Source organism: Neomonachus schauinslandi, chromosome 4 (assembly GCF_002201575.2).
Source record: "Neomonachus schauinslandi chromosome 4, ASM220157v2, whole genome shotgun sequence".
Classification (NCBI taxonomy): Eukaryota; Metazoa; Chordata; class Mammalia; order Carnivora; family Phocidae; genus Neomonachus; species Neomonachus schauinslandi.
The window spans coordinates 160,110,878-160,116,955 of record NC_058406.1 but is presented as its reverse complement, the minus strand read 5'-3'; the positions used below and the strand labels follow the sequence as shown (position 1 = coordinate 160,116,955).

General features: G+C 35.9%; 1 pseudogene; it reads right to left on the bottom strand.

Moving 5' to 3' along the window:
* Positions 1-3,032: 3,032 nt before the first annotated feature.
* Positions 3,033-3,747, bottom strand: LOC110579159 (annotated as a pseudogene).
* Between the last annotated feature and the right edge of the window lie 2,331 nt (positions 3,748-6,078).

Sequence of the window (6,078 nt, the reverse complement as noted above, 5' to 3'; positions counted from 1 at the left end):
GTTCAGCTAAGACAGGTGAGACTTTTAAATAAGGAAAGAAAAGGGTTTATATAATGTCTTTTCTATACCATTTTCCATTAACTATGAATTTGTGTACACTGTAGAATAACATTCAGATACCTATAATACCATATTACATTTTTGCTATACACTCTTATTGCTACAAGTTCAATGTGTCAAGTACTTAAATGTAAGATTAAAGAAAATTTAAATTACATAGATACATATATTTTAAAATTATAGCTATTCTCAGGTAATGCAAAATTTGATTGGTTCTCATTCCAGTTAGTCTAACAGGAGCTGGGACAAGTTCTATGTTAATGAATCATAACATTTTTGATTTCTTTGGGGACTAGAAATATACTAAGAAGAAGAAGAAAACGTATTATTTGTTATATTATCAATCTTACAAAGAGAACTGGATGAGGGTAGTGTTCTTTGAGTCTTTACTGTGGCTGCTCAGAAGCATAAAACTTTGGGTGACAGGGGAAATGACAACAGATGGGGAGGGGACTATTTTGAGTGTGCATTATGTGCCAGAAACTTCATAAATGTTGTTGATTAACATTACTAATAACCTCCCAACTACTTCCACATCAGAAAACATCTGCATGTGGTCAAGTCAGTAAAACTCAGTTCTGCTCCTCATTGTTGTCAGATATAAAATGAAGTGTCTGGACAGCTGATCAGTAAAACATTTAAACATTTCTTATTTAATTCTTACCTCTATCTATGGACCCTGAAGCAAGAGAAGAAAGTGAAACACTGCGGGACAAGTAGTCCTGAAGTTTGGGTTATTTAGGAGGCATTTGCTAGACTTAAACAAACAAGGAGAATCTGGTGGAGAAAGGGGAGCAGGGCTATCTGTGGAACTAGAGCCATGCCTTATTTCTATGTAAGGACAGAGCTGTTGAAAGGCTGCACTCTTAGCACAAGGATAGGCGAGGAAAGAGGAGAAAGTTTATCTGACTGATTTAGGCTCTAAGTAGAAAAAAGAGTCTCCCCATAGGAATTCATAACAAAAGTCTGTCCTGTTGTATGTTGGTATTGAATTGTCACTATCTGTGTTGTCCAGACACTCCAGTGCTGAGAGTTACCATAAAAAGCCATCCCAGGCTGGTAACACCCTTGTCAAGACACCAACTAAAATATCCTTTGGAAGAACACATCCTCTTCTTAAGCCTTACAGAATTCTCTCAAATAATGCCCTAGTGAGCATGAGCTTACAAGCTCTAATTTAACAATATGTACCAGGAAGTTAATCAATATTAGGCACAGTTTTCAGGAAAAACAAACTGCAGAACTCAACCTACAAGTTCAGGTGCAAGACAAAAGGGCAGTGGCAAGTTCAAACTGTTACACAGAACTTGATGTTGAGTGGGGGTGGAGGAGAGAAAAGTAAAAAGATTAATTAATATTAATCATTGCTAAATAAAGTATAGGTGTTGATATTTTAAGATTAACTTCAAAAACAAAAATAAAATGTATAAACTTCAATTCAGTGCAAGGGGTGTTGGGGAACAAGAATTAAAACAATTTCTGAACACGTTTTAAAAATAAATATATTATCTGGAAATATCAAATTGTACATTGAAGAAGCCATATATCCAGAAAGCATAAAATAAGATGATATAAGCATAAATCTATCAGTAATAATAAAGAATATAATTAATTAATTTATTTTTAATAGTGTTACTGGAAGATTTAGTTCCAAATGGTAGCCTTCATACTGCATGGCTTTTAGTACTGCTTTTAGTATTTGCAACATATTGCAGATATCAGATTGAGACCCAGCCCTAGTGTGGTATGTATTTAATACTGAACAATATAGTCATTTTTTTCTTTTCTGATTAAACTCTCAAGGAAGAGAAAAGTGTTTTTGGTAACAAAAAAGTATTGAGTACCTAATTAATCTTGTTCATATGCTTCCCCAGAGTGTCATATTCACAGTAGCAAGAATGTTACTGGTAAGAGTAACAGTAACATGTGTGATATGGACCCAGAATCCACTATCATACTTTTAAACAGAATCCTAGGAAATGCTTATCGGGGTTGCACTGCTTCTAAAATGTAAGCTCTCACTGGTTTATTTTGGCACTACCTAAGTGACTTGCTTTTGTTATTACTTGCATTCTGACTGTGTCTCTAAGAAAGGGAACCACCTCAAGTGTTGAATTTTTTTAAAAGTCTAACCATTCTTTCATCTTTTATGCCTAGAAACCTATTTTCTTCAGATGTAGCTTCTTGGGCAAGGATCAGCTGAGGCATATGGGAGGAAAATAAAAATATAAGATTATTAACAGACATTCCCCTATGGGGATGTATGCAGTAGCTTCTGGTACTCCATTAGCTTAAAATTTTTATCAAAGCTTTGACTTCCTGGAAAGAGAAAAGGTGCATTTAGTTACGCAATTTTGGAAACTGAGGTTGACATGGGCCCTTAAATTACTTCCACATCTTTTAATTGCCTGTGGTCCTTCTTGACTCAAATAAAAGGAAATCAAATTGAAAAAAAAAATAATCAAACACATGCTCTTGAGGCCTGATTTTTCCCTTGTTTGAGGACAGAACTTTAGTCCAGAACCTCTCATACTGTTTGGTTTTTAAATGAGAATACTTTACTTTTTTAGTATTAAGATAGTATTAAGATGTTTTTCGTTTGTGAGGGGTATGTGCATCTGTCTCCAGTCCTTGCTCTCCTCAAACACGCCTGCTGTAAGACCATGCCCCAAGGCTGCACTTTAATAAACAGTAAAGTTGTTTTTTAAAATAAAAAAAAATGTGTTTTTTTTACTTCTGCCTTACAATCTGTTCCTCAATTTAATTTCAAGTGAAGACCCATACAGCTGAAATAAGATAAAGGCACAATGTGTAGGGGATTTAGAAGATGGCAAGAAACTCACTGAAATATGTACAAGTTGACATTTTCATTCAAGCATGTTAATGTAAAGATTTCTAAATGGATTACCTGCTTAAAATATCCTCTTTAAAGTAGTAAGAAATAAATAACTATTATCTCCTGCCTATCTTCTCTAAGAACTTTGTTTAAAAGGCCACGGCTCCATCTCCGCTGGAGAAATGTATACAGTTGTCACCATATCAAGTTTTAACCAGTCATACTTTTGAAGAGCTGTCCACTCGGCCCATTCATTCCTGACCAAGTTCCTCACATAGGTGAGTAGGTTTTGGTTAATAAAGTTCACTGTTGTGCAAAAGACATTGTGGAGCAAGGATGGTGTGTGATTGGTCACCTTTTTGGCCAACAGTATGGTCAACATCAGCTTGGTCTTCTCTTTCTCCACGTCTTTAGGATCAGCCTGCACAACCTGCTCCAACACAGCAGTGCGGTACTTCCTTCTGTCTTCCTCCCACAGGATCACACTCATAAACTGCATTGCCAGGTTATACACTAGTCTTGAGTGGATGCTGTGATCCATCCGGCATCCAACTCACTCCATTTGGGTGAGTTGTCTGGTGAGATCCTGGATGATTTCCTCTCAGAATCTGTCTCCTCACTTTTCAGGAAGTGGCTGCCATTTGAGTGGCTCACATTTCAGGAAGTTGCCATTGTCTATAGCTCATCATCATGGTCCCCCTGCAGGTAAGCTGCTACGGGCTATTCATGGCTCAACACCTCCAACTCTTTGTGGAGATTATAGTTGGAGCAGTTTTAGAGGAAGCCAAACACCAGCAAGTTTGTGATGCATTCATCCTGGAGGACTGAACATTGCTGACCTTAGAATCCATGGCCCAGGCAGCCTTGCAGGGTTCTGACTTGCTTCTGGCTTTGCAGGTGTTCCAAGTCAGCAGCCTCCAAGGGGGATAAAACTTTAAAAGGCTCTTATGTCCATAATTTATTAGATGTCATACTTTTGCTGCTTGCTCCAGCTATTAAGTTTCTTGGGCATTCCAGACTGAACTCCTCACCTACCAGTTGTGGCAGGAGGCTGAGAGGTGGGCAGCTGGGGGGCGTGGTGCTGGGTGCCAGGTGAGGTGAGCTGGAGGCAAAGTCCCCAAGGCACCAAGAATATAAATTTATTAAACTCAACAGGTAAAAATAAAAAGAGGTTACCTTATTGGATAAAATACAACCTAACTATTTACAACTTAAAATCAGCATATATAAGACATAAGACCACAGAAAGTTTGAATGTTAACTAACAAAAAAATGAAGTTAATATCATAGCCTAAAATGTATTAGGAAAAAATATACACAATTGTAAAAAGCAATGAGCAAATCCACAATTATAATAAAATACAGTTTAACACAACTCTCATAATGGGGAAATAGATCAATGGGGAAAATTTTGAACAATAAAGATTTGAATAATCTGATTACAAATTAATAATGGGCACAATTAACCCTGCAGTCAACAATCAGAAAATACAGTTTTCAAGCATTTGCAGAAAAGACAGTGGTACTGTCTATTTATTTGACTCAAAAGGAAAACTAATCATATTTCAAAAGAACAATGTTTTGTCAAGTTTACCATTAGTAAGAAATCAATATCCAAAAGATAAACAAACAATAATAAAATAAATTAAAATTTTAAAAGCATATTACTGAGTGTGATGAAATAATAGAAATCAGAAAATACTTTAATACTAAATGTAGTGAAAAGTACTATAATTATACCCCTAAAATGCTAATGGAAAATAAACTGTATAAATATAAAAATAAAAAGCTGTATAAATATAAGCTTTATAAATATAAAATAAGAAATTAATAACAGAAAACAAAAACGCAATAGAGAAGATCCTGAAATATAAATATTGGTTTTTTAAAAAGCAAAATTAATGAACTAGACAAACCACTCACAAGACTGATCAAGGGAAACAAAATAAGTTCCAAATAAACAATATTAAGAATTAAAAAGGGGGGCGCCTGGGTGGCTCAGTTGGTTAAGCGACTGCCTTCAGCTCAGGTCATGATCCTGGAGTCCCTGGATCGAGTCCCGCATCGGGCTCCCTGCTTGGCAGGGAGTCTGCTTCTACCTCTGACCCTCCCCCCTCTCATGTGCTCTCTCTCATTCTCTCTCTCTCAAATAAATAAATAAAATCTTTAAAAAAAAAAAAATAAAAAAGAATTAAAAAGGGGAAGGGATGCCTGGCTGGCTCAGTCCCTGGAGCATGTGACTCTTGATCTCAGGGTCATGAGACCAAACCCCATGCTCAGTGTAGAGCTTACTTTAAAAATAAAAATAATAAAAAAAAGTTTTAAAAAGAATTAAAAAGGGGAATATAGCAGTGATTTTTAAAAAGATATATAAAAAGAATATATTTTGAATACTTAAACTTGAAAATTTAGAGAAAATAGTCAATACACAAAAAAATATATATAGCTTACCAAAATTAACTCAGTATGAAATAGAAAACATTAATTAACTATAAAGTTTAAAAAGATTGAATCAATCCCCCAAGAGGGGAGAAGGAAGGAAAGAAGGAAGGAAGGAAGGAAACAGGGGAGGGAGAAAGGAAGGGAGGGAAGAGGGAGAAAGAGTCAAAGAAAATAAAACACCAGGCACAGAGGGGGAAAGAAATAATACCTCACATATAAATTGTTCCAGGGATTTGAAATAGAGCAAATGCTCTAATCAATCAGTATAAATTTATGTTGTAAAAACTGATAATTGTAGTAATATAATCCATAACCCATAACGTTTTAGCTGGGATCATGGCCAACCAGCTAGAGATTATATATCCCATCATTGCTTAAAGCTGCATAGACCATGTAAAGAAAAGGATTATCTCACTAGGTTCAGAAAAAAGTACTTGACTGAAGTTATACATTCAACATTAAAATTAAAAATACATATAAACAACTTTTCAGCAATCAAGGAACAAACCAAATTTCTTAGGGTAATAAAATGTGTCTATCAAAAAGCCTATGGCAGGCTCCATTGGGCTGGTTGGCTCTTACTATTGGGGTGGTGACGCACTTCATCTTGTCTTTCTCAGACTCTTAACATCTGGAGGTGTTCCTACTCCTCTCAGCTCTTTCACCTAGATCCATAAGCCTGGGCCATTCTTACAATCTTGCTCCTTTTTTTTTTTTCCGTCTACCCTCAACTCACCAAC